The sequence below is a fragment of the Rattus norvegicus genome, chromosome 19 (assembly GCF_036323735.1).
Source record: "Rattus norvegicus strain BN/NHsdMcwi chromosome 19, GRCr8, whole genome shotgun sequence".
NCBI lineage: Eukaryota > Metazoa > Chordata > Mammalia > Rodentia > Muridae > Rattus > Rattus norvegicus.
Genome location: NC_086037.1, coordinates 35,301,786 through 35,323,272, shown reverse-complemented (window position 1 = coordinate 35,323,272; position 21,487 = coordinate 35,301,786). Strand labels below are relative to the sequence as shown.

The 21,487-nt window shown below is 49.4% G+C and overlaps 1 protein-coding gene across 6 annotated transcripts in view; it reads right to left on the bottom strand.

Moving 5' to 3' along the window:
* The window catches only part of Zfp423 (zinc finger protein 423), a 298,627-nt gene that overhangs the window by 257,503 nt on the left and 19,637 nt on the right, over window positions 1–21,487 (bottom strand). The window contains exon 1 of one of the 6 annotated variants that reach the window (XM_063278330.1): window positions 19,965–20,018. The exons of the other annotated variants lie outside the window; for them this stretch is intronic. The gene's annotated coding sequence lies outside the window, so the exon portion shown is untranslated. Of the gene's footprint in view, window positions 1–19,964; window positions 20,019–21,487 lie in introns of those variants that run through there. 6 annotated transcript variants of the gene reach the window in all.

The window sequence follows — 21,487 nt, the reverse complement described above, 5'->3', positions numbered from 1 at the left end:
TGGGGGAAGGTCACAGGCTGTGGAACAGATTCTATTCCACAGTCACACAGAGCGCCATTGGCTCGTAGGGGGTGCCTGTCATAGGGAGTGAAACAGAACTCTGGCCCTGTGCTCCCCTCTCCTTGGCTTCCCCTGTGCCCACAGCCCTGTGGCTGGAGCAGACCTTCAGTGGCACAATCAAGTGGGGCTTCACAGTATGACTTCACAGACCTTGATCACCAGTTTTCCACAGCAGAGCAAAAAGGGGCAGATCCACTATCACAATGTCACTTTCTTCCCAGTTCTCCCTGGTTCTACGGAGGCATGTTGCACAAACATGATGCATTGTGTGTGCGCTGCAGTAAATTGAGGTCTGGGGATTGGAAACGGAAGCAGGAGAAACTTAGGCCTCCAAGGCCCCAGGGGTAACCCCGGGCTTGTCCCACCATCTTTCCTTGGCCTGTCACAAGGGCAACAACTCTGGGAGCGGCCTCCAGGGGATGTGCTGCCTGGGCTTCTTCCAGAAGACATAATTAATGCAAACCCAAGATGGTTGGTTGTTGGGCACCTTTCCAGCTAAGGGTTCGCCCCTTCTCATGGCAGGGGTGGGAGAGCACCTGAGCTTCAGACAAGACACATGCTGGGTCCTCAGGAGCAAGGTCACCCAGCTCCGACTGAACAACCAAGTTCACTTATGAGGCCACACAATTTGACCCAGAGATGATGGCTAGCCACCACTGAGCCCTCAAACAACACCACGAAAAGATTAAGCCCTGAAAGACTTTCTTACCTGTTTCTCTAACTTGTGGGAGACCAGGAGCAAGGCTTCAAACAGTCCTGACAGAGGGCTTCTGGGAACTTCCCTGAGAGTGAGAGGGATATGCTGGAGACAAGCTGGAGCAAGACGCCCAAGCCACTCAGAAAACAGTTGCCGTGTACCAGCTTCACCTCTCAGTGACTCCTTCCTGAGCTTCTCCTACACCCACTCATGATAACAGCCACTTCAGACAGCCTGCAGTGCTGAGAACCTTGGGAAGGCAAAACGAACCCATGTTCTTGCCACTCCTCGGCTGTGTGACCTCTGGAAAGTTACTTAACCTCTCGGAACTTCAGATTCAAGAGGCTGAGTCAGAAAGATACTGATTTTAAGACCTGCCTGGGCACAGAGCGAGACCTTGTCTGAAAGGAAGGAAGGAAGGAAGGAAGGAAGGAAGGAAGGAAGGAAGGAAGGAAGGAAGGAAGAAAGAAAGAGGAAGAAAGGAAAGAAAAGAAAGAAGGGAAGAGAGGAGGGCAGGAAGGAATTTTTCTTCATCTGCAAATCAAGAAAGAGCACCTGCTTTACTGACAGAATACAGCTAGCGCTGTATCTAATCGTTACAACTACTTCCCTATGCCAAAACTCCACCACCAGAGACAAAGAAGCTCCACCCGACCCGGGCCACTCTTGACTTGGAGTCAACATGGATCCATTGTCTGGGAGATTCCCAGATCCTGCCAACCAGGGGCCCTTACGTTCTCTTAAGAAATCTAACGTGCATGCCTACTTGACGAAGGGAGAGGACCCGCTCCGCTCACACCCCCACCTCCTCAACCAGGCTCATTCACACAACCCTGGGAAGCACTGATTTAGCCCCATGCTCCACCAGCCACAGGGAAAGCTGAGGCACAAAAGGTAGTACCTCTGTAGAACAAGGCGATGTCCTTAGGCAGCTGTGAGACGGGGACCATACCAGGAGCTTCAGGTAGAGCCTGCAGAGACAGCACTGACGCCAACACACTCTTATGTGCCTTAGCACCAACAAGCTTACAACCTCTAGGGAAGATGGCTGCAGAACAGGGAGAGGAGAGCTGATAGAATAGGAATCGACGGTCAACACGCTACAGCTGACCCTCAACAAGCAAGAGCTGGGGATGGGGGGGGGGGGTGTGGGCATGCGCACAAGTCGCAGCGCGCATGTAGAGATGTGACGGTCCGGAGACACCTTTCCGGAGTCAGCTCTCACTTTCTAGCCTATTTTGAGGCAGGGTCTCTCTTGTTTCTGCCATTTCTCCTCATACTCCAAGTTAGCTGGCCCTCAAGCTCCCACACGCTTCTCCTGTCTCCGTGTCCCATCTTACGCTACTGCGCATGAGCTCCAGGGATGCAGATGGTCCGGCTTGTGCGCGACAAGCGCTTTCACCCACTGCGCCGTTTTGGGTTTTTTGTTTGTTTGTTTGTTTGTTTTTTGTTTTGTTTTGTTTTGTTTTCCCAGCCTGAAACCTGGGTTTCCGTACAAACTTTACTGGATTTGTAAGTGTTCCACTTTAATTCCAAACAAATTTTAATCCTGAGCAGCCGCCAAAAAGAAAAAAGGAGGGGGGGGGGAGGAGGGAAAAAGAGGAAAGGAAAGGAGAAGAAAAGAAAAGAAGAGAAGAGAAGAAGAGAAGAGAAGAGAAGAGAAGAGAAGAGAAGAGAAGAGAAGAGAAGAGAAGAGAAGAGAAGAGAAGAGAAAAGCGAAACCCAAGTCTAGCGCTGCGCTTGCTTCTCGAGTTACCAGTGTGCAGCCTCCATCCAGGATTCTGTGCGGGGCCTGAGGATGAGCTCCTGGCAGTGAGTCAACATGGCATGAGAAGTGCTTGGAAAGAACCTTTCCCCATAAATCAGTGTCTTGGCCCGATGTCTCAGTCTCTACCGTCAGCTATTCATTCCATTGCAAGGAATAGGGCTCTCTTTGGGCATTATTTTAAAAAGAGGATTCCAAGAGTTTGTTATGAATGTCTTTGTCTGGAGGAGAGACGAAGAAGTAGTAGTAGTAGTAGTAGTAGTCGTAACAACAACAACAACAACTATACCGTGCAATTCCTGCGCTTGAGTCTCCAGTACATAGCAGACTCTAAAAAGGTCTGCAAGAGCACAGGAAAGAATGTGACTTGGGTAGGAGGCTGCTGACATCCTCTAGAACATGTACTGAACGAGGTCAGACTCTTGGTGTCTGTCCAACGAGAAGTGTCCGCCACATCTGCCACCTCAGAATAAGTCTGGCATCTTCCAGAGACAAAACTCTCTGCTGCCAAACGGGCTTGGCCACTGCTCTGGCACCTGACATGGGGAGCTGAGGGAGTCCCAGAATTGGGGAGGGGTGGGAAGGGAGGCAGGGGAAAGTTTACCTGGACACTTTCCCCTAAAATGCTGATCTTAGGTCTAGACAAAAGAAAAGATGCTGCTAAAATTACTGTGAGCCTTACCCAAAAGGCATCTGGCTACATCTGACTCTAGACCACTGCTTATAGAAGTCTGCATCCTACTGGCCCCTGGCTGCCAGAGTAGGACTCCAAATGGAGCCTGAAACGCACGGGCACAGTAAGACAGGCCCACGCAGGGTTTTCCAGGAGCAAAGGAAAGAGCAGGTTGTGTACCACAGGGGTCTCCCAAGCCAGGGTTCAGGGATCAGGACACAAAGTCACAGGGAGCAACACACTTACACATTAGCCCAAATAAAAGGAGGTGGATAGAGTTACTCCTAAGAGGCCTTAGCAGAGCTGAGACCCTGGAGGAGAGGAGAGGAAGAGGGAATTAAAGAAAAATGAAAAAATGAGTAAGAAAAATGATCAGATCACTCACACCACCCAACATGTGGGCTCTGCATCAGGGACTTTGGGCAGCCTACCCGCCTGTCACCTGACTCCATCAGGTAAGGCCTAACCAGGTATACTTATCTACCATTCATCAGTGATGAGCATGAGGCCCAGAGAGGTTAAAACACTAGTCCAGAAGCACTCAGGCAGCAATACCCGATCTTCTATCCGCCTGTCTCAATCAGTTCCCAAGCCTCCATTCTCTTAACTCCAACATGGTGGCCATTTGAGCTCATGAAATGTGACACTGAGCCTGGTAAACCGTACCATCACCACCACCACCACAATCCCACCCCCAATCCCAGGCCACTGCCATCTCCTTACTCCTACCCCAGCCACAACTCCACCACACCTTTTCTAAGACACTTTGGTTCATTTGAAATCCAATCTGCTCTTTCAATGGGCTCCACTCTAACTGAACTGGACCATAGCATCACACCCAAGGCCTACTTTTCAGAAGCAAAGCTACACAAGCCACCTAGCGACCTAATAAAAACTCAGACTCTGTTTACCTAGTAGCTAAAAACAGCAACAATTCCAGCTCTGAGGTATCTGACACCTCCTCTGGCTTCCTTGGGCACCTATACTCACACAGACACATGTAACATGCACATAAACAAAAATTTAAATAAACTAGTAGTTTTTAGTCACTGAACTTAACAGCCATATTGGCCAGTGTCTGCTATGCTGAACAGCACACAGATAAATCTCTCCATACTGAGGAAGTTCTGCTGGACAGCACCAGTCTGTACCTAGAGCAGACATTGTTGGCAGTCACAGACTTACCTACACCGGTGTCTGTTATTTCCATACTGCTCTAAGCTCACAGAAGGTCCTCAGGAAATGTTGAATAAAAGTGAGGAAGGTATGGAGAGGAGAAGGGAAGGAGAGATAGATGGAGAGGGACTAGGTTGACAAATGGACAGATCATGATGGGCGGGTAGGTGGCTGGATGGATGGATGGATGGATGGATGGATGGATGGATGGATGGATGAGTAGGTAGGTGGATGGATGAATAGGTGGGTGGATGGATGGATAGATGGATGGATGGATGGATGGATGGGTGAATGGAAGAATGGATCAAAGAATAGATGGATGAATGAGTGGATGGATGGATGGATGGATGGATGGATGGAAAAATGGATGGATGGTGAATGAAAGAATGAATCAAAGAATAGATGGATGAATGAGTGGATGGATGGATGGATGGATGGATGATGGATGCATTGATGGGTGGGTGGACAGGTATCTAGATGTGTCAGGATCAGAATCCCTAGCACCATAACTCTCAGAGATAAACGCTCCCCCCAACACAAAACCTCACCTAACTACCTGTCATAACCCTCTGCTCCCTCCAACTGTCCCTGTCCCAGACATGAGCGTCTAAGGACTATCCCCTCCCACACCCCAAGGCCCTGTAACCATGTCTGGCTGGTTACTAAGAGGGATCCATGTTGGGAAAAAAAAAATCAATTCCAAAATGCCTTTACAATTTTGAGTTCTTAGATACCTGGCGAACCAGAGCTGACACTTTGCCTTTAAAAGCTTCAGCTGAGAGTCTTGAAGACATTTCTTTCCAACTAAGTAACCCAAATAAATGTAGCAGCTTTTTTATAAAGAGAAATAATTAAAGAACAGATGGTGTTGCTTACTTTGAAATGTTTGCTCTAAAATAGATTTGTGTGCACCTTGGTTGGAGTTCATCCCCCTCTGCATCCATGTGTCAGAAAGAAGATCAGCTCGCTAATTACCTGGCTGTCTTTTCCCTACAAGATCCCAATTTAAGAATCTCGTTTCATTCTAAGAAAATTAATTCAAAATGCCAAATAATTTAAAAATGTATTAAGATTCCCCTTAGACCAGAATGCAAAAAAGGAGTTTTCATCTGTCTGCTAAAAATCACCTTGGGTAGTAAGATTGAAGTTTAGCTCTTAAGACTTGATCCCCAAAATTGAGCTTCAGGCACAGGTATTGGTTCCATATGTCCACAGAATGTTTCATTTAAAGTATATGTGCTTTTAAATTGGTCTCTGACCATTTTTTCTGCTGTGCGTCTCTAAGCGCTCCACACGTTTCCCCACCCCTTGGAGCCTTGTTCTCCTCGGAAGCTAGCCTCTTTTATTTGCATTGGAGGTAACCTATTTCTAAAATGCCAAAATCTGTTCATTTTCAAGGCCACTTTTGGAGATTTTATACCCTGAAATGGAATAAAATTTAAATTTAATAAAATTTGAGCCCTGAACAGAGAGAGAGAGAGAGAGAGAGAGAGAGAGAGAGAGAGAGAGAGAGAGAATGAACTAGTTTAGAAGTCAGCCCCTCAGACACGGAGGAAAATACCCTGAGAAACCCCACAGGGCGAAGACCGTGGTCAGCCTGCCAAATGTCATTTGGGGCTGGCTTCAGAAGAGAACCAGAGCTGAGGATGCAATGCAATTATTTAAATGAAGAAAGAAAAATGTTTGCTCCCAAATTTGGCAGCAGATGACAGCCTCTGATTCCAACTGCCTCCATGCAAGGGTGGGGACACTTCCTGCCTGGAAGGCATTAGGACGACTGCAGTCACACCTGGCCCTGAGGTGAGCCCTGCACTGTCAAAGGTCCTGGGTTTTGTTTTGTTTTTTATTTAATCACTTGAACTCAGGGCTGCACTTAAAGCCTTCCTAGGGTAGCAAGTCACTCTTTCTTTAAACCACAGGTTAGAACATGAGGTGTCTCTCTTCCTTTGTTTCTCGGCAGCTGCCTTTGTCGGCTGGCAGCCCTCTCCTCTGGCCCAGTACATCATTCTCTACCTCCCCCTGGCCTGGTTCTAGGTGGAAAAGCCCAACATGGCTGTCACTCAGGCCCTCTATAGGTCCAGGGAAGGAAACCCCAAAGGCTCGGGGTAGTTATAGCAAAATCGCACAGCCTCATCCCTCTGCAGCATTGGAGGACGTATCGAGAGGCCAAGGGTTTGTCAACGCACCCTCACAAAGGGCTTTGGGAAGATACAGTGCAGGTTTCATTGGGTTTGTCTGTGTAAACATCACCCCGTCACCCACGTCACCACGTCACCACGTCACCGTGTCACCATCACCGTCACCACTACCCCAATGGCTTGGGGTTATCTCCGAAACTCTTGTTCCATTGAGGGACAGAGTTACAGAAAGCAGGAGGTGGCAAGAAGGGACATTCCAGCAATTGGTTGGCTCCCCATAAGAACATGGGTAGAAACTCCAGGGTATAGGGGCGGGGGGGGGGGGGGGTTGAGGACAACTGCCAACTCCTAAGGCTGTTGTGAGATTACAGGTCTGCTCATTTGCCTACCTCGCTCCCACGGGAATCCCCACCCCCTCTGCTGATTGTAACCAGGACTGCATCCCAGCCAGTTGCAGGAAATTTTGAAGATTAGCCCTGGCCAGGAAGGATGCAGCTCCCTTTAACCTTCTTCCTGAGAATGCACATCCTATTGTAAGGCCCCGGGGGGTCATCCCCAGGTGTCCTTGGTGAAAAACTGAGCCTTTCAGCACTTTACCTCTCCCGGTTCCCCAGCTCCCAGCCCTCAGGCCTGCTCTCCTTCCCAGGGTAGGCTCCAACCTCCTCCAAGAATCTTCCTTCCCATAGGGAGAGGTAGCAGAAATGTTTGCAAGCAAGCTAGTAACCTACTCCATCATACAGAGAGACAATAAAACATCCATTGAACAGATCAAAACACCAAGGCTCACCCTGATTAAATGGCCGGGCTGGCTAGGGGTCAGCTAAAGCCCTGGATTGAAATGCTTTTGTATATTCTTGAATGACTGATCCTGTGGACCTTCCATCAGCAAGGCCTGGCTCTAGGTGTGACCCAAAAGGTCCTGACTCATCTCTACTCTCTCATCCTGGTGACTAATGACTCTGGGCAAGACAGAAGACCATGTCTCTGGGGTGGGGGAAGAGGGAGAGACAAGAATCCTGGGATCGACCTTGAACTTAAGAGCTGCAAGCCCTGAGCAGAGTTACTAACAAGCCAGGAGTAACCCGAGCCAGCCCTTAGATGGAAACACAGGCCTGGTGGCTGGCCGGACTGCCGGCACTGGCATCCCCAGCGGATCCGAGCCTCCCGGCTCCATTTCACCAGCCTCTGTTCTGCATAGTCCTTTCTCTGCCTCGACAAAGCCTCTCTTGCTCATCAGGCACTGAGAGAGGGCCAGACACTGTGCTAACTGCTTTACACACAGTATCTTGTTCAATCTCCCACAAAGAGCAAGCCATAGGGGCTCATCCTGCATTCCAGGCAAGGAAACTGAGGCGGCTGTGGCACTCGTGACAAGACTCTGATCCAGAGTCTGGAACAAGGCCAGGGTCTTACCATTGCCCTGTTTAGCCACCGGAGTAGGGAGCATCTCAACGTGCCCTGTGACATGTGAGAGGAGGCCGTGGCTTGTTGTTATAAAAAGGGAAAGAGGGGGACAGAGAGGATGGAGAGGAGGGTCATCTGCAATCTACTCGAGTTTGAATATATATATTCAAACGCATGGAATGCATACAGTCAATTCACACACAGGGGTTTTCATCTGTTACTTGAGACTTCATGAACGCAGAAATATTAAAAAAAAAAAAAATCCAAAAGGTTCACTAGGCCCGGAGGTTGAGGCAAGAAGAGGTTAAGTTCAAGGCCAGCCCTCCAAATTTGGTCTAAAAATTTAAAAAGCTGAGGGGCAGGGGATGTACCTCTACGATAGAACAATTGTCTGGCAAGGAGGAGTGAGGTTCAATGCTCAGTACAAAACCAAAATAAAATTAAACAAGCAAATTTTGTTCATTCAGGCCTGAGATTCATCGGTTTCAAACTTGGGCAGAAAAACCTCAAGTTCAAAGTCTTCTCTAAGGAGCTGAGAAACATTTACATCACAAAAGACTGCAACCTGAACCAGTCTCCACTGAGGCACGAGCTTCTGGAAGTCCCCCCCCCACACCCCCCATGAGACTGGTGAGGAGGGTGACAGCCCAGAATGAGGCTCACAAAGGTGGGGGGCACTTCTCACTGCCCTGCAGCTAGTGACAGGGCCAGGGTTGGAACCCAAAATCCACAGTTCTTTCCAACCTGCTTCTACCTTAGCTTCTGGAAGTCCCCCCCCCCCCCACACACACACACCATGAGACTGGTGAGGAGGGTGACAGCCCAGAATGAGGCTCACAAAGGGGAGGGCACTTCTCACTGTCCGCAGCTAGTGACAGGACCAGGGTTGAAACCCAAAATCCACAGTTCTTTCCAACCTGCTTCTACCTTCCAGGCCTGCCATCCAGGGTGAGGACGTGTAGCTAGACGCTCAGGGGTCAAGAGGATGACAAAGGTTTTACATGGCACTCCAGGAACGCAGAGGTTCAGGAAAACAAGGGCAATGACCTGAATGCTAGAGGCCCGGGCTCCACCCAGGCCAGGGATAAACCAGGGCAAGCCACTTACTTCCCTTCTGGAGTCTTTCCAGGACTCCCATCCAAGATCCCTGCGGAGTTTTGCTTGGTCTCCCCGAGAGAGGAAACCTGACCCTTTTGCTTTCTCTTTTGGGACCCCATCTCCCCACCAGATGTCAAGCTGCCTGGTCAAGGGCTTAGTTCAGGGTGCCCCATAACAGAAGCCCTGGGATGGGCTGGTAGGCCCCTAGTCCAAATCCTGCTGCCCTCGCTGACAACAGGAAAGAAACTCTTGGACCGTTCTTAAGGCTCGAAATAAAGTTTAAATATTACTTGGAAATTACTAAACAAATCAAATCACCGTTAAGTGGATGTCGTGGGCTTCCTCTAGACAATACGTTTAATGAAGATTATTGTCCTCCTGGTTATAGTTTGAGATTTGCATTTTATTATCAGAGAACCACTTATGCATTACTCCAGGATTTTCATTAGGTAAATAAATTTTTATGTGGATTTCATTATACTCCCTTGGCTGAAATTCTGATCACTTAACAGCAAGAATGCTGTTCCAACATCCTGTGTGTCAATCAGGATGTAACTGTTTCCTCGGGTTGTTGAAAAGTACTTTTTAAAAAACCTGGAGTTAATGGGGAAAGGAAAAGGAACAGGGTGAGAACTCGGGGTGGGTTTTGTGTCTAGTTCCTTTGCTGAAACACACCCTAGAAAGGAATTCTCTCTCAAAACACGCGTGTCCCTTTACACATACACTACGTAAGATTTATAGAAATCACACACCATTTCCCTTGTTTGGTCACTTGGAGGTAAATGGATCCCACAGCGTCAGGACCAGGAAGACTGAGGTACAGGCTAGAACTGAAGAGACAAGAATTGTAAGAGACACACATAGGAAGATTCAGGAAGGAAAGCAGTAGAGAGAAGCCTTCCTGGAACCTCAGCCATCAGCAGGAAAAAAAATCATTTCTAAGAAGTCTAATATGAAGCAATTAAGCTAATTGGAAGCTGTACGGGCGCCTCCGGAAACTGGAGACCAAGGGACTCTCCTTGCTATAAACTCGTACCTCAGTATGAATGAGTGAGGGAGGAATGAATGAAGCGGCTCCACACAGACCTTCACCTCCAGACCCAATCTCACGGGCCTGTGAGAAGACACAGGTGGCTCTGGATGACCCTTTACTATTGGTTCTCAGGGTTCCACAAAAGAAGAAGAAGGAAAAAAAAAAAAAACCTTCTGCTCATTAAAAAGGACTGTCCCATGCCAAAGTCGGCTGAGCCCCTGTTCATTGTCACATCCTTCTCCAATACAGCTCAGAGAAGATTTATTTATTTATTATATAGAAGTACACTGTAGCTGTCTTCAGACACACCAGAAGAGGGCATCAGATCTCATTACAGATGGTTGTGAGCCACCATGTGGTTGCTGGCATTTGAACTCAGAACCTCTGGAAGAGCAATCAGTGCTCTTAGCCAATGAGCCATCTCTCCAGCCCCCTAGATGGACCTTTCAAGATGGCACGCCACAGGGCAAACTCCAGAAATGGCCCAAGGAAATACAGCAGCAGAGCCCACACAAGAACTGCTCAGAACAAAGACACTGTACCTTGCTCCACCCTGACAGACTCTTAATATCCTGCCAGTGCTGGGGTTGAAATGTTGAGGTCCTAACGTCAGAGGAGCCCCTAATAATCTGTTCAATTTGGAGGAGGACACTGTTCTCCCCGTTGCTCAGTTTCTTGGCTATAATACTAATGACAGTAACCACATTACCCCGCTGGGTTGGGACAGCTAAAAAAAACCTTGAACCAAGAGAGTCTAGGTATGCAGCCAGGCATGTAGAGGATCTCCAGGGAAACTTTAGCTGGAAACACCTACCACAGGTACCTGGACTCCAATCCCAGTATCTTTAGGGCACAGCAAAGCCTCCTTGATCCCCACCCAAGTAGACACCCGGGACTTTCCAGTAGGAAGCTAGCTATACTCCTCTAGGATCTGTGGCCTTTTTAAGAATCAATTTTGTTTATTTGTTTGTTGTTTGTTTCTTTATTGAGACAGAATTTCACTATATGGCCCAGGCTGGCCTTAAACTCTGAATCCTCCTGCCTTGGTCCCCCTCCAGTGATGGGATCTGTGCCACGGGTTCCGCTCTTCTAAGATCTCTGTTAAAACAGCTGGGAAGAAAATGGGGCTGTCCAATAGAAGGGCCTCAGGGATGACAGTGTTCTTCTCAGAGAAGAGAGGTGTCTTTATTTTTGTTTATATTTGTGTGTGTGTGTGTGTGTGTGTGTGTGTGTGTGTGTGTGTGTTCCCACCTACAAGCAAGTGAATACAGCAACTTTTTTTTTCCCTTTGGAGATAAGGTCTCACTACGTCACCCAGGCTGGTCTTGTACTCCTACACTCAAACTATCCACCTGCCTCAGCTCTCCAAGAAGCTGGAACTATAAGTACAAGCCACTGTGCCCAGTTCCACACCAACATTTTAAAGTTTTTTTCACTAAGGGGGAGGAGGCAGGCCGCTCTTTCTGCTTCCCAGCCACTTGGACCACCCTGATTGATCATTTCTCTTCTCCTTGCAGTGTGACCACCCCACCACCCAGCCTCAAGCACGTTCTTGCCAGCTTATCCTGGCCCAGCCTCTCCAATGTCTTTATCACAGCACCCATTATTATTATTATTATTATTATTATTATTATTATTATTATTATTATTATTGTCCCAGAACCCTGTGACATCGCCATGGCACCAAGAACCGGGTTCACCTGGAACAGGACACAGACAAAAGTCAACTTGAAACCCACCCTCCCCTTTACCAGACCAACCCCCAAAATCCCTTTTCCACAGTTCTCCAGAAGGGCTTAGTCCATGGCAAAGGTGTGACAAGATGTGTGAGCCTCACAGACAGCTCTCCCCAAAGGCCTCTCAAGTGAGCTTTAGCCATTGCTGCTCAGAATCTCACTTGTCCTCAAATACCTACCGTCGATCTTGGTAACCACCTCCATGAATAGACTATTTGTTGCAAGAACATAATATTTTCCTTGGCTTTTTAGGCACCAGTCTGGCAAATGAGCATTTCCCCTGCCTAACCTTCTGATGGCTTTATGTGAGTCGTTAATTAGAACTACACACACATGTTTATAAAAGTTTAAATAAGGCATAGTTCGAGTTTGTGAAAATATATGTAATTACTCACACCGACACTTCCCACTGAAAAGAAAGGCAATAGAACCAAGACCGTGGAAGGGCCAGCGGGTGGAGGAAGCCTCTGCCAGCTCCAACAATTCCACCTTGGGGGACAGAGCCTGAAGCCCCACCATCAAACCTCTAGCTCATTATGCTAGCACTGCAGCCAACACACTGCAAAAAGGCCCTGGGTATAGACACAGGGCTGCTGGAGTGGCCCAGTGCATATTTCTAAAAGGGCCCAATCTGGAGGTTGAGTGGATAGCTCAGTGACTACAACCACTGGCTGCTCTTCCAACCAATCGCTCAATTCCAAGCACCCGTATAGCAGCTTATAACTGCCTGTAACTCGAGTTCCACGGCATCCAACACCCTCATGCAGACAAAACACCAATGCTCATGAAATAAAAATAAAGAAATCACACACAAAGAAATAATTAAATAAAAGCCCCACCCTAGCCCCAGCCAGCCATGGAGGCTTGGAGACCAGGGAAGCCCTTTTCCTACACACAAAGAGACCTTCTACTTGCTAAGCTGAGCAGAGGTTTGAGCAGCCTGAGGATCCAAATGACCAGGGCTTTGTGGTAGGAGTTCTCCCTTCAAGGCCCTTTCCCTCTGGGCTTCCTCTGATGACCTAGATCCCTCCCTGCCATCCACCTATGTTCTACACTCCTGTCTAGGCTAACCATCTCTTCCTCCCCTCCCAAGTTGCAAAGTGGTTGTATCCACATCCTGTGGGTGTGCCCAAATCCTCTTCAACTTCCTATGGTGAGCACCCTGACCCTTCCCACCAGGAATTCCTAACAGCTACCAGATGACCTGCCTTAGACTTAGTTGTTCCCATAACCTTGGTGCTGTCTCAAAAACCCTGCTGGTTCCTGGGCCAGCCTGCTTACTCGGCAGCAGGGAACCACATTGCTCTCCTGGGACAGGGAGGGTTGATGACACTGAATCCCCAACAATGGAAAATTGCTGTCCCGGGACACAGTGACCCAGCCAATATGGGCAAGGGTGAGATCCTGAAGGCTAGTCCATCAGTGCTGCCTACAGGCTCCAGGCACAGACCAGCCAACAAAACGTTGTCAGAGCTCCCCTCTCACACCACTGCATGCCCTGAGACAGTGGAGACACACACACACACACACACACACACACACACACACTGGCCCTTGGGGAAGTCCTGCTACAATTCTGCCACTGTAAAGAGTCAATGGGTCCAGAGGTTCCTGGGGATTCCTCTTCCTCACAGAACAAAGAACAAAAGACTGGGGCCCTAGGGATCAGGACCCAGTAGATGATGCAGGGCACAGAGAAGGATCTGGTCCACTCAGGGTTTTTCACATGGGGAAAATTTGAAAATGCAATGATATGCCAGGCACTTCAGAGTTCTTCCTCCTCCTCTCTGAGCATTCTCTTGAAGCTCAGGGACTCGGTCCAGGTGGTCTAAGAGTCCAGCAAGGAAGGAAGCACAGAAAGTAAAACAAATCAATTCTTCTGAGAATAGTTCCTCGCCATTAAGGAGAGGGGGTGGAGGGAGAGCAAAGGGGGGGGGGTGGATGCCAGTGGCCCTTTCGTGCCCTGGCAGACAAGGTGGCCTTACTGAGTGGCCATGCCACTGTGCAGGAAAGCCGTGACTCCGAAAGGCTGTGAAGGTGTCCGCCAGTCTAGGCAAAAAGTGCCACTGTTCATGTTGAGAAAGGCACACAGAAAGGATTGGAGTGGGGTGGGGCAGAGCCCAGGACACTAAGATGGTATTGCATTGCAAAGTGCAAGCATTCGAGGTCCTTCTGGAACCTTCTCACCCTCGGCCTTCCAACCTCCCTTTTTCTTGCTGACCTAGCAAAGATTTTTGTTTGGATGTCCTCAGAGGCCACTAACTCCAAGTTGGCCTGTGGCTCAACTAGATATTCACGGGATGCCATTCTCATCAATAAGACACAAAGAAAGGGCCCTCAAAGACACACCTTTGTCAGGGAATTTCTCTCCCCTGTACTTGGACACCAACATGTGGGATGTGTCCTCCAGTACAACAGTAGACATTTCCACAGGGAGACAAATCTGAGAACAAGGGCCCATGTGTGCTGAACAGAACAAAGCGTAACCATGAAAATACCAGGGTCCAGGCTGGCAGAACTCAGTGGTGCTCCCATGGAACTCCTCCAGGTCTCTCCTCCCATTACCCAACAGCCGCTTATGCTTGAGCTGTTCTGAATTTGACTTTCTGATCTTGCTGCCTAAAGCACTCTGCCAGAGTGGTGCCACCCCTGCTAGTCAGCCAGTTCCTCCACAAGCTTGCTGCAGCCCTTCTCCAAAGCATCTTTTCAGGTTCTCTGTAATTCGGAGGCCTTAGATGGTGGGAGAAATCTTACCCACAGCAAAGTACAGATCATCAAGGCAGGGCATTGAAGAGAGTTCGGCTTAACACCTTAAAAAGCGCTCGACTCTAGGCTCCTGCCCAACAGGAGAGGTAAGAAAAAGTTCATAATGGAAGCTTCCCCTGCTTCATATTTAACCTTCCTGGCAGTTGGAGAAACGGAAAACATGGAACGAGTGACTGTGGAGATAGGCAGACGCCAGAGATGGGAAACACAGGTTCAAATCCTAATACTTCCATTTATTTACCGGTTACATGACCTCAGGCCCCAGAGCGTCAGTGTAGACATCCACAAAAGCAGGAGAGAACCTCCGAGAGCGATTGGGAAGGTACCGGAAGACCACAGGATAAAGAGCCCAGAGCCTGGAGGTATCGATTTGCAACCAGGCAGTCCACAGTGAATACCATGATCACCAGGAACTGCAGGAACTATTTCCATAAGGGGACATCAGAGCCCTCCAGCTAGCATGAGGCATGGCTTCCCCAAATCAGCCAGGATCCAAAGGCCCTGGAGGCTGAAGGATCAAGTAGATGTGTCAGGCCCAGCTCCTCCACTTCTGCCCCTGTCAAGCCATTTCTTAATGGATGGTACTATTCTGGTCCAGTTAGCTTTCCACTCAAGCAGATTTCCAATGGCTTCAGAACCAGCTAACAAACGCCATCCCAGCTGGGTCGGCTGACCCATCCAGATCACAGCACCTGCGTCTAGAGCACAGACTGAGACTATGAAATGTTCCAAAATGAGCCACTAAGGAGGGGGCCAAGAATGTTCTAGAAAACAGAAGCCACTGGGAATGAGGATATGACCGCTCAATGTGCCGTTTTCTCCAGATCGTCTCTCTTCCTCGTTCTAATTCAGTTATCAGGAGGTCCCTGAACCCGCAGCTACTGGGGCACAGACAGGGAGACATGAACCCGAAGGGCAACAGAGAATTTAGCCGCAGGGGCAGATGTTCTAGGCCAGCGAGATGACTCAGTGGGTAAGAGCGCTTGCCCTCCACCACATCTGTGGACCCGAGTTCAATCGCAGAAGCCTACGTCACGGAAAGAAAGAACTGATTCCTACAGACTGTCCCTCTGGTCTCCACAGACTCATCATGGAACATGCATAGGAGTGCAACACACACACACACACACACACACACACACACACACAAGCGCGCTAAATAATAGATAGATAGATAGATAGATAGATAGATAGATAGATAGATAGATAGATAGATAGATGTGGGTTTCTTTTCTTTTCTTTTTCTCTTTCCTTTCAAACAAACCCCCCCCCCCAAGTTCCACAAGAAATTTCTGCAGAGAAAGAATCCGTTGCTCAAGCAGGAGACTACAATCAGCAGACAGCTATGCCGTGTTGAGGAAGTACCCACCTCTCCACAAGCCTCAGGACCCTGGCCAAGCAGGAAAGTGGGTCTCAGGGTCTCGGGACCGGGTCCATACACTAGGTACTAGAAATATGAATTTTGCTGAAGTTGCCAGCTTCTCCCACACTGGTTTCTTTCTTCCAAAGACAGTGCAGGAGTAGAAAAAGCACAGTGGTTTAGAGCACTTGCTCTCTTGTAGAGGATAGGTTTTGACTCCACACGATGGTTTACAGCCATCCATAACTTCAGTTCCACAGGATCTAACACTGTTTCTGGATTCTGTGGGCACCAGGAATACACAGGATACGCATACATACATATAGGCAAAATGCTCATGCACATAAAATAATCTTTAAAAAACTTTTTTAAAAGAAAAAAGACAAAGCAAGTCAATCACAGCATATCTATGAGTGGGCGGCTGGCATGCACCTGTAACCCCAGCACCTGCATGTCCCAAAAAAATGAAAATTAATAACTCCATACACAACCCTCATTCTCAGGCCTCGAGTCTGCAGCCTTCATCTAAGAGATGGGAGGGCGGGGTTCGATGATAGCACAAGTCCTTTAAGCCAATCAGGAGGCAGAGGATAAAAGATCACAAGTTCAAGTATAAGCTGGCTACAGAGCAAGATCGTTTCAAAAACTCTAAACCCTGGCAGTGGTGGCACACACCTTTAATCCCAGCCCTCCGGGGGCAGAGGCAGGTGGATCTCTATGAGTTCAAGGCCAGCCTGGGGTACAGAGAGAGTTCAAAGACAGCAGAGGTTACACAGAGAGACCTAGACTTGGGGTGGGGAGGGGAGGGGGCCCCTAATCGAAAGTCAGGGAGGACTGCATGAAGGAGGGGATGGGTCTCCAATGTGCGCCTGCCCCCTGGTTTAGCTGCACTGGGGCATCCAGTCACTAGACCAGTTCATCATCACAAGCTCCACCCAGCAGCAGCAGCCACACCACAGGACTCCAGCCAGGGAAACAACCCTGGAGCTCAAGGTTTTTTTCCGGGAGTCTGAACTTCACCCCCAGACAGGATACATTTACATGTGGGAAGAAAGGCATGTGCATGCACCCAGGACACAGACCCAGGTATTTATACAGTTTCATAAACTGCGGGTGATTATTCTGTTTCATAAGAACAATCGCTATGCAAATGAAACCTCCGCCTAATACAAACAGGGCCGCTAAACTCACTTGCCAATGTTTATGAAAAGAACCCAGCCTGGCCCTGACCAAGCATGCTAAGAAAATGTTTAATCACAAGACACATTTGAGTGAGGAAATTAGGCAAATAAGAAAAGATGGCCTGAGTTCATTCCCAAAGCCCCTTCCCACCTCCCGGTCTTCCTTTATTCAGCAAGACAATGATGGCCAAATGAAAAGGTTCCCAAAGGAAGGATGAAGTCAAGACTCCAGGAAGAAGAAGAAAGGGGGGGGGGGGGACAGAATGGATTGGGGGAGGGGCACCTCACAAATTTTAACAGCCCCTTGAGACCTCCCATCCATTCACACTCCTGTTTGAGTAGGGTGGCAGGAAGGGTGGAGGGGACAATATGCAAGAGGCTCATGGGCAGGGCACAGGAAATGTCTGACTGCTCCTACCCATGCCTTGCATTGAGAGCAGACCCCAGGACCTACTGTACCGGGTTGTGTTCACCAAGGGGGCCACCAGGCTGGGGCAGACATCAAACCTCAAGAAAAGGCCTCAATATAAGAAGTCCCAGCCCCGCCAGACTAGTACTTGGGCACCCAGTCAATGAACTAGGAACGGTCCCAGAGGTGCCAGAAGCCACATCCTCAGAGTCATGCCACTACAGCTGAGGAGTGATAGATCAGGTGTTGGGGAGACCACAGAATGTGAGTGGATTAGTCCAGGTGTAGGGCGTAAAGCCCTGTGGAATGGCCTCCCCTTGAAAATAGATATAAGAAACCATGCTCCCAATGCAGTGACAGACACTGAGACCTAAGCGCATGGTGGTGTGCAGTCTTTGGGACTTGATTCTGCTTAGTCAAGGTTGGCTATGAGTTCTCTCCCTCACTATACTGAAGAGGCCTAGAGGGGGCTAATGGAGTTCCCCAGGTCACACAGGTTAATAGCACACATAAGACAACCCCAGGTCAAGCTTCTCCAATAGAGATGGAGGAGAAGGATGGGTGGAAACTCAGCTGGTACTGCCCCTGCCCTGTAGCTCCTTCCGGAAGTGCTCCGCAAGGAGGCAGTGGTGGGAGGGACCTCTACAGACATTGCTCCCTGGGGCTGGGGGAAACCAGAGCCGTGTCCTGGCAGGGCCTCCCAGGGGCCCGGGCAGGGGCAGCTGTCCAGAACTGTCTGTCCAAGGAGGGGGCAGGGAGGCTGCCACAAGGAGCTCGCCGAGTGCCAGTCCCTGGGGCCAGGCCGGCTCAGCCTGCTGGCTCCATCCAGAGCCCGCCCCAAGGGATGCTGGGGGAGGCAGCCAGGATCAGAGCCGCCGGCTGCGCATTCCCCTCCCCCAGCAACAGGGGACTAAAGTGGGTCAAGGAGGAAGGAGGGGGCCCAGGAGGGCTGGGGGAGGGGGCCGAAGAGCTCGTGAAGGCACCCAGGGGGAGGGAACCAGGGGAGGATGCCTGGAAAAGCAAAACCATGTGTGCAGTAGGCCTTGGGGGGCCAGGCAGAGTGGCTGAACGGCTGCAGAAGACGTGAGGGTTGTCAAAAATCGCCTCAGAATTAACTGCAGAGGCGGGGAGGCATTCATTAGGACTCCTCCCCAGGTTAGTCCTTCCCTTTACCCCACCCGTTGGCCTTGAAGGCTCCTTTCCCATCTCTTTACCCTCTCTTAGAGCCCACCCTCCAGTCCATACGGAGCAGCCGGTTGGCTCAGACCAGGAGGTGTGCCCAGCTGGGGCCCAGCTGTACCGCCAGGAGGTTGGGCTCCTGGGGTAGGGAGCAGAAATGTAGCGCAGTCCATGCTAGGCCTAGTTCAGCAGAGCTGTGGCTATGCCAGTCCAAGTCAGCCACGGCTCACCCGTGAGAGGATAGGAGCGGGTCCCTGTCCCCAAGAGGCATCCTCAGGGAGTCTGGTGAAAAAGGAAAGGGAGGGAGGCAGGAAACCCTGCCCAAGCTGATCCCCACCCAGGAGGGGCAACCAGATCCCAGGGTTCTCAGGGGAAGGACAAGGGAACACAGTTTGATCCAGGGAGACACCAGCTAGTGGTAAGCCTCCACCCATGACTGACCCAGCTCAGTGACCAGTCTCTTTAGAAGCTTCCCGACTATTGGCCACGAAAAAGAAAAAAAAAAAGGAAGCATTTACCCACCCAGGCAACTCGATATGGTCCAGAAACCTCCAGGGTGCCTGAGTTCCAGGAAGCTAAGCAAGGAGGGGGTGGGGGCAGAGAATGTAGAGGGGGTTCAGTGTCCTGGTATAGGAGTGTATCCAGGGTTCCGGGCTTTTAAGGGAAGAAAGTCATGGGAACAAAGACTTAGAGCAACCTGACACAGCAGGTTCCATGGAGGACATACACCTATGGGGTAGTGGGGGTTGTGAGGGTGGCAGGAAACATGTCGAAGGCTTACTGGCCAGCCCCTCGGACTAAGGGCAGTTCAAGCAGACACCTTACTTTGTATCCCCCAGCAAAGCTACTTACGCCCTCAACAATCACATCCAGGATTCCTGATGATCCAGAAGAATTCCCAAAGCCTGGAAAGGTGGGGTGGGAGAAGCCATGGGAGAAAGGAAGACTCCTGTCCTAAGTACACTAATTCTCATCTCACAGAAGAACTGGCCTTGGGTATGGAAAGCCTCTCAAAACTCTAGAAAGGAAGCACAAGCTGCTTCACCAACCTCTCCACTGTCAGTGGGACACCCTGGTTAGCCCTCCCTTCTCTAACCTGTTCAGACTGCTTATTCCAAACTAGAACCTCAGGACTGGACCCAGCCCAGGAGCAGGGAAGGGATGAAGATGACCACTGCCCTCAGGCAGACAGTGTCTGTCACCAGCTCGGCAGAGTCCAGAACTTTTTCTTTTCTCCTCACTGGCCCACCTAGACTTCCTGGGGAGAAGCTAGGTTGGCACTGACTCACCAGGTATGTAGAAGGCGGCCCAGGAGTGACTCTAGCCGGTCCCATTGCATCAAACCACTATGTCCTTGAACACTAGGCTTTTCCTCAATGCCCGCAGCCAGGTAAACAGATTGGTACCAACCTGACAGGACTACGGAGGGGATCTTGAGAAGCTTATATAGCAGTCATCTTGGAACTGGTACACAGTAGACGGCAAAAAAAAAAAAAAAAAAAAAAATTGATAAGCGCCCTGTCCCTTCTGCTGCTTCTTATTCATTGGCCAAACCTCCCAGGTGGACTCTCCAAAGAAAATAAAGCAGGACAAGATACACAGGGAGCTGGGGACAAGTTCAGCCTCACCCAGCACATCCAAGTGAGAAATGAGTTCAGGAAACCCAGGGCAGGCCTCCACATTTCCCCTGGAGAACATGGAGAATCAGTACTTGGAATCAGTGAAGAGGACAGGACATTCGAAATAAAGCCCCGTGAGACACCCAAACAGACTAAACTGTGGACACATGTGGGCAGCTGGCTTCTCAGGGATCCAGGATGGGGGATGGGAGCAGCTTGGCTTGGCAGGCAGACTCAGGGATTACTAGGGATGCTGGAGAGTCAGGATGTCCCCTTCATCCTCAGTCCTGACAGTGTGCACGGGGTGAGAGACCCCACCAAGGTTCTTGCACGTTGGAAATAAACAGCCCAACTCACTGTAACTGATACTCCTTAGCTTCTGTGGACCCCTTCCTCAGGGGGCACAGCAGAAGGGACCCTGCCAAAATTTTCTCCCTTGGTGTGTGGAGGTGCCATGGGAACTTCTAGAAGTACACAATTCTCAGAGGTTGTATAAACTTCTGTGTCCTTGACAAGCTGGGCATGGTGGCACACACCTATGCTACTTTATCCGGGGCTGTTGCAGAACTGAAAGTGGAAGGCAGGGTGACTTAGATTCATTTAAAAAAGAGATAATAGGGGTTAGAGAGATGGCCAGATGGTCAAGAGCACTAGTTGCTCTTCAAGGGGTTCAATTCCCAGCAACCACAAGGTGGCTCACAACCATCTGTAACTCCAGTTCCAGAGGATCCAAGGCTATCCTCTGGCCTCCATGGGGACCAAGCACATACAAGGTACTCGGACATATATGCAGACAAAACATCCACACATATAAATTAAATAAATTAAGAAATAAAGATAATAGTACTAGAGAGATGGTTCAGTGGTTAGGAGCACTGACTGCTCTTCCAGAAGACCTAGGCTCAATTCCCAGCACCTACATGGCAGCTCGCAACTGCCTGTAACTCCAATTCCAGGGGATCTGGCACCCTCACACAAACATACGCCTGGGGGAAACACCAATACACATAAAATAAAAATAAATCTATCATTTAAAAAATTAAAGATAAAGAGCGGGGAACATAAGTCCATAGCAGAGTGCTTGTCTAATACGTGGGAATCACCAGGTTCAACATTCAGTGCCCCCCAAAAATAAAAAAAAAATTAAGAAGAAGCCTTTTAAAAGATCAAGGCCCAAAGAGTAGCTAGAAGAC